A 9019-nucleotide genomic window follows, 5' to 3' on the forward strand; every position below is an offset into this window, starting at 1 on the left:
GGAGTAGCTGCTGCTCCATGACATATGGTGCTGACTGGATGGTGGCACCAAGAAGAAGTCCCAGCATGCCCAAACCCAGCCCTCCATGCTGCACATGGTGGAGGTCCTACCAGATACCCATGTGGGTGAAGGAGTTAGGAGTCCCAGTCCTGCCTCATGTGCCAGCTTCTAATTAGTCATCAAAAAATCTTCCTACAAAGAAAAGCCCAGGGCCAGATGGCTTCCAGATGGAATGTTTCTCAAACATTCCAAAAAGAACTAATACCAATCTTGCTCAAACTCTTCAAAAAAAGTTGAGGAAAAGGAACACCATCTAACTTATTTTATAAAGCTAACATCACTCTAGTACCAAGACTGGGTAAAGATGCTATAAAAAATGAAAACCATGGGCCAATCTCACTAATGAATATAGATGGAAAAATTCTCAACAAAATACTAGCAAATTGAATCCAATGACACGTTAAAAGAATTATATACCACAACAAGTGGGATTTATACCATGAATGCAAGGGTGGTTCAACAGAAAAAAATCAATCGATGTAATACAGCACATTAGCAAATCAAAAGGAAAAATCACATGATCATCTCAATTGATGCTAAAAACGCATTTGACAACATTCAGCATCCTTTCCTGATAAAAAAAACACTTCAAAAGGTAGGAATCAAAGAAAACTTCCTCAATATGATAAAGGGCATATATGAACAACCCATAGACAGCATCATACTCAATAGTGAGACACTGAAAGCCTTCATCCTAAGATAGGGAATGAGAAAAGCACATTGTTGCCACTATTATTCAACATTGTTGTGCCCATTTGAAAATATTATGTACCCTGGAAAAGCTATGTTTTAATCCTGATTCAATCTTGTGGAGGAGGCCATTTCTTTTAATCCTGATTCAATACTAGAGGTTGGAAACTGTGATTAGATTATCTCCACAGAGATGTGGCATGCCCAAATATTGGTGTGAACTTTGATTAGATGGAGATGTGATGCCACCCATTCCAGGTGGGTCTTGATTAGTTTACTGGAATCCTTTAAAAGGGAAAACATCTTGGAGAGGACCAGAAATGACAGAAGCCTCATAGCTGACAGAGAAAGATCCTATAGAAATGACAGAGCTGACAGAAAGTTCAGAGCAGAGCTGACACAGATGCCAACACATAGAGAGCACATACAAGGATGATTGACGATGCTTGGAGCTCAGCAGACATCACCATGAGATGTTAAGAAAGTCAGAACCTGGAAAGAGCCAAGGGAAACCAAGAGACTGTAGCCAGCCCCTGAGAAGCAATTGCAAGGAACCCCTACAGGAACAGAGGCTGAAAGCAATGGAGCCTAGAAGCAAGGGACTAGTAGATGCCAGCCTTGTGACTACCCAACTGACAAAGGTGTTCCTGACCCATGGACCTTCCTTGAATTAAGGTATCTTTCCCTGGTTGCCTTAGTTTGGATGTTTTTATAGGCTTAGAACTGTAAGTTTGTAATTTATTATATTCTCTTTGTACAAGCCATTCCACTTCTGGTATACTGCATTAAAGCAGCTTCGAAACCAAAACAATTGTAGGTAAAATAAACAAAACAATTGTAGGTTACATTCTAGGTAAAGCAGTGAGGCAGGAAAAAGAAATAAAAGGCATTCTAGTAGGAAAGGAAGAAGTAAAACATTCATTATTTGCACATGATATGATACTATATTTGGAAACTCCTGAGAAATCTATGACAAAGCTTTTTTTTTATTAATTAAAAAAATTAACAAACAAAACATTTAGAAATCATTCCATTCTACATATATAATCAGTAATTCTTAATATCATCACATAGTTGGCATATTCATCATTTCTTAGTACATTTGCTTCGATTTAGAAAAAGAAATAAAAAGACAACGGAAAAAGAAATAAAATGATAATAGAGAAAAAAACTATACATACCATACCCCTTACCCCTCGCTTTCATATACCACTATTTCAAACTGAATTTATTTTAACATTTGTTCCCCCTGTTATTTATTTTTATTCCATATGTTCTACTCTTCTGTTGATATAGTAGCTAAAAGGAGCATCAGACATAAGGTTTTCGCATTCACAGAGTCTCATTGTGAAAGCTATATCATTGTTCAATCATCATCAAGAAACATGGCTACTGGAACACAGCACTACATTTTCAGGCAATTCCCTCCAGCCTCTCCACTACATCTTGAACAACAAGGTGATATCTACTTAATGCGTAAGAATAACCTCCAGGATAACCTCTCTACTCTGTTTGGAATCTCTCAGCCATTGACACTTTGTCTCATTTTACTCTTCCCTCTTTTGGTCGAGAAGGTTCTCTCAGTCTCTTGATTTTAATTCTCAGCTCATTCTAGGGTTTTTCTCAGTCCTTTGATGCTGAGTCTCAGCTCATTCCAGGATCTTTGTCCCACGTTGCCAGGAAGGTCCACACCCCTGGGAGTGTTGCCCCATGCAGAGAGGGGGAGGGTGGTGAGACTGCTCATCATATTGGCTGGAGAAAGAGGCCACATCTGAGCAACAAAAGAGGCTCTCTCGGGGGTGACTCTTAGGCCTAAATTTTAAGTAGACTTGACTTATCCTTTGTGGGGTTAAGTTTCATGTGAACAAACCCCAAGCCTGGGGGCTCAGCCTATAGCTTTGGTTGTCCACACTGCTTGTGAGAATATCAAGAATTCAACTTGGGGAAGTTGAATTTCTCCCCACTCTCACCATTCCCTGAAGGGGGCTTGCAAATATTTTTCCAGTCACTGATCAAATCACTCTGGGATTCATCGGGGCATCACTCTGGACAAACCAACAAAATCTCATGTGCTACCTGAGATTCCAAGTACTTATGACATTCAATCAAACTATCTACATGAGTTATATTAGGAAATGCTCTAGTCAAAATCTAAATTTTATAACAAATAAACATTTTTTGCTTTAATCTTACACATAATGTGACATTTTGAAGTATTAGTTATCATCTATTTTCAGCACCCTGCAATAATGACAATCCTTTGTTCTTCCTCATGCAAAAACATTTTTAAAATTTGTACATTGTACATTTCACTATTATTATACACTCTAGGCATTCCTAGATTATACCGTCTCGATCTTTAACATCTATCTTTCTGATTTCATTTATGTCCCCAGCCCTCCTCCCTCTATCATTCTCACATGACAAAGCTTCTTGAACTAATGAACAAGTTCAGCAAAGTGGCAGGATACAAGATTAATGTGTACAAATCAGTAATGTTTCTATACACAGGCAATGAACTAACTCGAGACAATTAAGGAAAAAATTCTACTCAAAATAGCAACTTAACCAAGTATCTATGTATAAACTTACCCAGGGATGAAACAGAACCAAACACACAAAACTACAAAACATTATTAAAAGAAATCAAAGATCTAAATAGGTAGAAAGACAATTCCTTGCTCATGGATAGAAAGGTTAAATATTGTTAAGATGTTAGTTCTACCTAAATTGATCTACAGATTCAGTGTAATACCAATAAAAATTCTAACAGCCTCCTTTGAAGACTTGGAAAAACTAGTTATTAGATTCACTTTGAAGGGGAAGAGACCTCAAATAAGTAAAAAATATCCTACAAAAAAGAATGAAGTAGAGAAATAACACTTCCTGATTTTAAAGGTTATTGCAAAGCCACAGTGGTCAAAACAGCATGGTCCTGGCACAAAGATAGAAGAATTGACCAATGGAATCAAAAAAGAGAGTGCAGAGAAAGACCACCAAATCTATGGTCAGTTGATCTTCAACATGGTCCCCAAATTCACTGTTCTGGGACAGAATAGTCTTTTCAATAAGTGGACATGGGAGAACTAGATATCAATAGTCAAAAGAATGAAAGAGTACCCTTACTATACACCCTATACAAAAATTAACTCAGAGTGGAGCCAGTATCATAAAATGCCTAGAATAAAATATTACAAGACCTAGTAATAGGAGGTAGCCTCCTAAACTTTATACCCAAAGCACAAGCAATGAAAGAAAAAATAGACAAATGGGAATCCTCAAAATCAAATGTTTCTGTGCCTCAAAGGACTTTGTCAAAATGGTGAGGAGGCAGCCAACTCAATAGGAGACAATATTTGGAAATCAGTATTAGATAAAGACTTGATATCCTGTACACATAAAGAAATCATACAACTCAACAGCAGAAGAACAGAGAACTCAATCATAAAATGGGCTGAATATATGAAGTCATTTTTCCAAAGAGCAAATGCAGTGGCTAAAAAGCACATAAAGAGATGCTCATTTTCATTAGCTATAAGGGAAATGCAGATCAAGACTACAATGAGATACCATCTTACATCTATAAGGATGACTGCTATTTAACAGAAAACTACAAATGTTTGAGAGGATGTGGAGAAATTGGAATACTTATGCACTGCTGGTGGGAATGGATAATGGTACAGCCACCATGGAAGACAGTTTAGTGGTTCCTTAGAAAACTAAATATCGAGTTGCCCTATGACCTGGCAATACACTGTTTTATATATACCCAGAAGAGCTGAAAGCAGTGACACAAACAGACATTTGCATACTGATGTTCATAGCAGCATTATTCAGAATTGCCAAAAGATGGAAACAAGCCAGGTGTCCATCAGCAGATGAGTGGATAAACAAGATGTGACATTTACATATAATGGAATATTAGCAGCAGTAAGGTGAAGTCAGGTCCTAAAGCATATGATGATCTGGATGAACCTTAAAGATGTAATGCTGTGTGAAATAAGCCAGACACAAAAAGATACTGTATTTCACTATTATGACCTTGGAAAAGGTAAACTCAGAGACTTATAGTATAGAATATAGAGGACCTAGAGATACACAGAAGCTAGAGGTGAGTGTATGGTTAGCTAATAAGGTTTAACTTAAATGTAAGGAAATGTATAAAAGTGAAGGCAGTTCATTAGTGGGCTTATAAGTAATATTGCCATGTTGAAGGTAAACATGATTGAAAGGGGTTGTAAAGAGACATGTATCCCACCAGTTAACACTACAAACATAGATAAGTTCTTGAATGAAATAATTCAAAGGTATGAATTTTGTACAAATGTTCAGTAACACCCTGAGAAGTATAGGGATATGATGGTTTGAAACTGTCATGTACCTCAGAAAATTTATGTTCTTTAATCCTCATTCAATAATGCTGAATAGGATCTTTTTGTTTCCATAGAGATGTGACCTACCCAAGTGTGGGTGATAACTTTTGATCAGATGGTGTTCTGGGTATGGATCTGTGGTGTACCTCAGAAAAGCCATGTTCTTTAATCCTCATTCAGTATTGCTGGGTGGGAATTTTTGATTATCCATGGAGAATTCACCCACCCAGTTGTGGATAGTAACTTTTGATTAGATAGATTCCATGGAGGTGTGTCTCTATCCATTCAAGGTGGCGTTACTTAGTAGAGCCCTTTAAAAGGGAACCATTTTGAAGAAAGCTTTCAAGCCATGAGAGTCCACACAGCTAGAGACCTTTTAAAATGAAGAAGGAAAATTCCCCTAGAGGAGCTTCATGAAACAAGAAGCCTGGAGAGAAAGCTAGCAGATGCTGCCATGTTCACCATGTGCCTTTCCAGTTGAGAGAGAAATCCTGAACATCATTGGCCTTCTTGAACCGAGGTATTTTTCCCTGGATGCCTTCGATTGGACATGTCTAGCCTTGCTTTAATTTGAACATTTCACAGCCTTGGAACTATAAACCTGCAACTTAATAAATCCTCCTTTTTGAAAGCTGTTCCTTTTCTGATATATCATATTCTGGCAACTTGCAAACTAGAACAGATGGTTTCCATGGAGATGTACCTCCACCCATTCAAGGTGGGGTTTCCTAGTGAAGCCCTTTAAGGGGGAAACATTTTGGAAAAAGCTTCAGTGCTGAAAGACCCACATAGCCAGAGATCTTTGAAGATGAGGAAGGAAAACGCTCTCAGGGAAGACTATGAAATAAGGAGAGAAAGCTAGATATTGCCATGTGCCTTCCCAGCTAACAGAGGTGTTCTAGATGGTATCGGCCTTTCTTGAGTGAAGGTAACCTCTTGTTGGTGCCTTAATTTGGACATTTTCATGGCCTTAGAACTGGAAACTTTCAACTTAATAAATTCCCTTTTTAAAAGCTGTTCTGTTTCTGGTATGTTGCATTCTGGCAGCTTAACAAACTAAAACAGGGTAGAAAACTACCATTGCATGTTATGGTCTATAATTAACAAGAAGATATAAACAGTACCACAGCAATACCAGAGGTAAATAATTGGGGCAGGAAAGGCAAAAAGATAAGGGGAGGACTGGATTTTCTATCTGATGAGGGTGTGTTTATCAATTATTTTTCTCTTTGGAGCAATGAAAATTGTTTAAACTTTAGAGTGTTGATGATTGTATAGCCAAATAAGGATAATATGGGACATGGATTGTTCACTTTGTACCTTATACATGATGTGCAATGGATGGAGGTGTCTGAAGGATACATTGAGAAGTAGAATCACAAACTGTGGTATTTACATATGATGGAATATTGTGCAGCTACAGAAGGGCAGGAAATTATGTGGTATGCAATGAAGTGAACGAACCTTGGGGACATTATGTGATGCAAAATAAGACAGAAATAAAAGAACAAACATTTTATGATCTCTTTTGGAAAATAGTTTTGAGGAAATTGAGGCCTAGGTTGTAAGCTCTTGTAGCAGTCACATTTAGTCCAGAGCTGTAAACGTTATTTCTAGATTCTGAGATGCTGTGCTAAATATGCATGACCTGGTATATCTCTGGAACTTTGGCTTTCTGTGTGATACATAAAACTCAGAGTTGGAGTTATGTAGCTCTGAATGTCAGCATTGCTACATATAACAACTGTTAAAGAAACTGAAAAATAAATCAGGCTTCAATCAGAGATAAGAATAAAGCTGATTGGGTCAGAAATAAGGTAGATCAAAATACAGGTGTAAGGAGGACATTGTCTTAATTTTAGAACTTCACCTACTGTATAAGACCAAAGAAAGAAAGGTTATTTTGTCCAAAATCTTAATTTTCAGTAGCACATAATCTAACTCACCCTTAATGGGTAGCTCATTTAAACAATTCAAACACATGGGAATGAGAGCTTGTAATTCTGTATAGCTGTGATACCTGGATACATCTTAGAGTATGTTAAGCAGATAATTAAAAAATATTGGCAAAGTCTGTTGAGGTACAGAAGAAAAGAAATGTAACTATTAAACTTTACCTCCAGGGAAACCCCTGATACTGTCTCAAATATTAGGGACTCCCAGGTCCATAGGCCAAGTCCTTGATCTTGCTCTTATGAAGCTTATTCTGTTGGAGAAGCTAAGCCTACCTATAGTTATGCCTAAGAGGTACTTTGAGAAAACCTCTTTTGTTGCTCATATATGGCCTCTCTCTAAGCCCAACTCTGCAAGTAAAATCATTACCCCTTTTATGTGGGACATGACATCCAGGGGTGAAAGTCTCCCTGTTAACATGGGACATGCATCCCAGAGATGAGCCTAGCCCTGGCACTTTGGATTGACAACACCTTCCTCACCAAAAAGGGATAAACAAAATAAGCTATGAGTGGCTAAGAGAGTTCATATAGAGTCTAGAGGCTATCCTGGGAGCTACTCTTATGCTAGCTTCACCTAAATATTGCTGTTTACTGTAGTTTACCAACCCCCAACCGAAACCATTACTGCCAACCCTAAAGAACACCTAGGGCTGTATCTGAAATTCTATAAAGGTTTCAGACACTAAGATTACTTTCCAGAAACCTACAACCTCCAGATTGGTCCCTAGACCAGATAAGTCCTGAAATGCAGAGGGGCCAACCTGGGAGTCCCTAGTTGATGGAACAACTAGTTTCATTCCCCTAGCCCATATTATCGACACCCCTTTCCAACATGAAAAAGTTGGAATAAGTGCAGCCTAAATACCACTAAAGATTGACAAAAGGATCAAAGGAGTAGGAGGAGTTATAACAAAGGAGATAGGATTTAATGAAGAAGTATGACTGTTGAATCATTATATTGATATTTCTTTTAGTTTCCAGTGTCTTGGAGCAGCTAGAAGGGAAAACCTAAAATTGTGAAATTGTAACCCATACCAAATTCTGAAGTCTGCTCTATAACTACTTGTTACAAGAAATGCATTGCTTTTTTGTTTATATGTTATATTTCACAATAAAAAAATGTTTAAAATGTAATAAACCACTTTGTAAAGAAAATTGGTAGGTATTGACTAGATCTCACTTGTTTTAAGATTATTTGATATTACAGTAAAATGTTTATAGTGTACTGCCTTTAAAAAGTAGGATATAGCAGGTATATATGAGATGATTTTTTTTTTTTTTTTTTTTGCATGGGCAGGTACCAGGAATCCAACCCAGGTCTCCAGCATGGTAGGCGAGAACTCTGCCTGCTGAGCCACCATGGCCTGTCCATGAGATGAATTATTTAAGAAGAGGCAAATATATTCTTGAATCACTGTAAATAAAGAAAAATGTTAACAGTAATTGTTTCTGTAGAGTGGGAAATAAAGGCTTTTCTCGCTTTCTTTTTTTAGTGTTTCTGTATTTTTCACTATTAATAAATCAAAATGTAATGCAGGAGGCAGAACCAGATGGCAGCATAGTGAGGTGTGGAAATTAGTTTGTCCTCCAGAGCAGCTAGTAAATAGCCAGGAGCAGTGTAGAACAACTGCTGGGGAAACATCAGTTATCAGACACATAGCATACACCAGTCTGGACAAGGTGGAATGGCTGAGATCCCACACAAAACTGTAAGGCCCCCAAGGTTCCTCTCCCCCATGGCATGACAGGCTGGTTCCCCAGTGGGGAAAGGAAGCAGACTTTACTAGTAGCAAGGACTTAGCTCAACCAAGCTCCAATTATGGAATTAATTACCAAATTCTGACTACTGAAAACATGCCTCAGCACAGGTAAACTTGGAATAAGCACCAAAGAACTATAAGTTTTTGCCCTGGCAGGGTCTCAGGGAATTGAGTGAAAACA

At 37.9% G+C, this 9019-nt stretch overlaps 1 long non-coding RNA gene across 3 annotated transcripts in view; it reads left to right on the top strand.

The window, feature by feature from the left end:
* LOC143685070 (uncharacterized) overlaps nucleotides 1-8541 on the top strand; it is a 66799-nt gene extending 58258 nt beyond the window's left edge. For all 3 annotated transcript variants that reach the window (XR_013176356.1, XR_013176358.1, XR_013176361.1), the window contains one exon: nucleotides 8376-8541. This is a non-coding gene — a long non-coding RNA (uncharacterized LOC143685070). The remainder of the gene's footprint in view (nucleotides 1-8375) is intronic.
* Nucleotides 8542-9019: the final 478 nt, after the last annotated feature.

This window comes from Tamandua tetradactyla, chromosome 1 (assembly GCF_023851605.1).
Source record: "Tamandua tetradactyla isolate mTamTet1 chromosome 1, mTamTet1.pri, whole genome shotgun sequence".
In the NCBI taxonomy this organism is placed as follows: domain Eukaryota; kingdom Metazoa; phylum Chordata; class Mammalia; order Pilosa; family Myrmecophagidae; genus Tamandua; species Tamandua tetradactyla.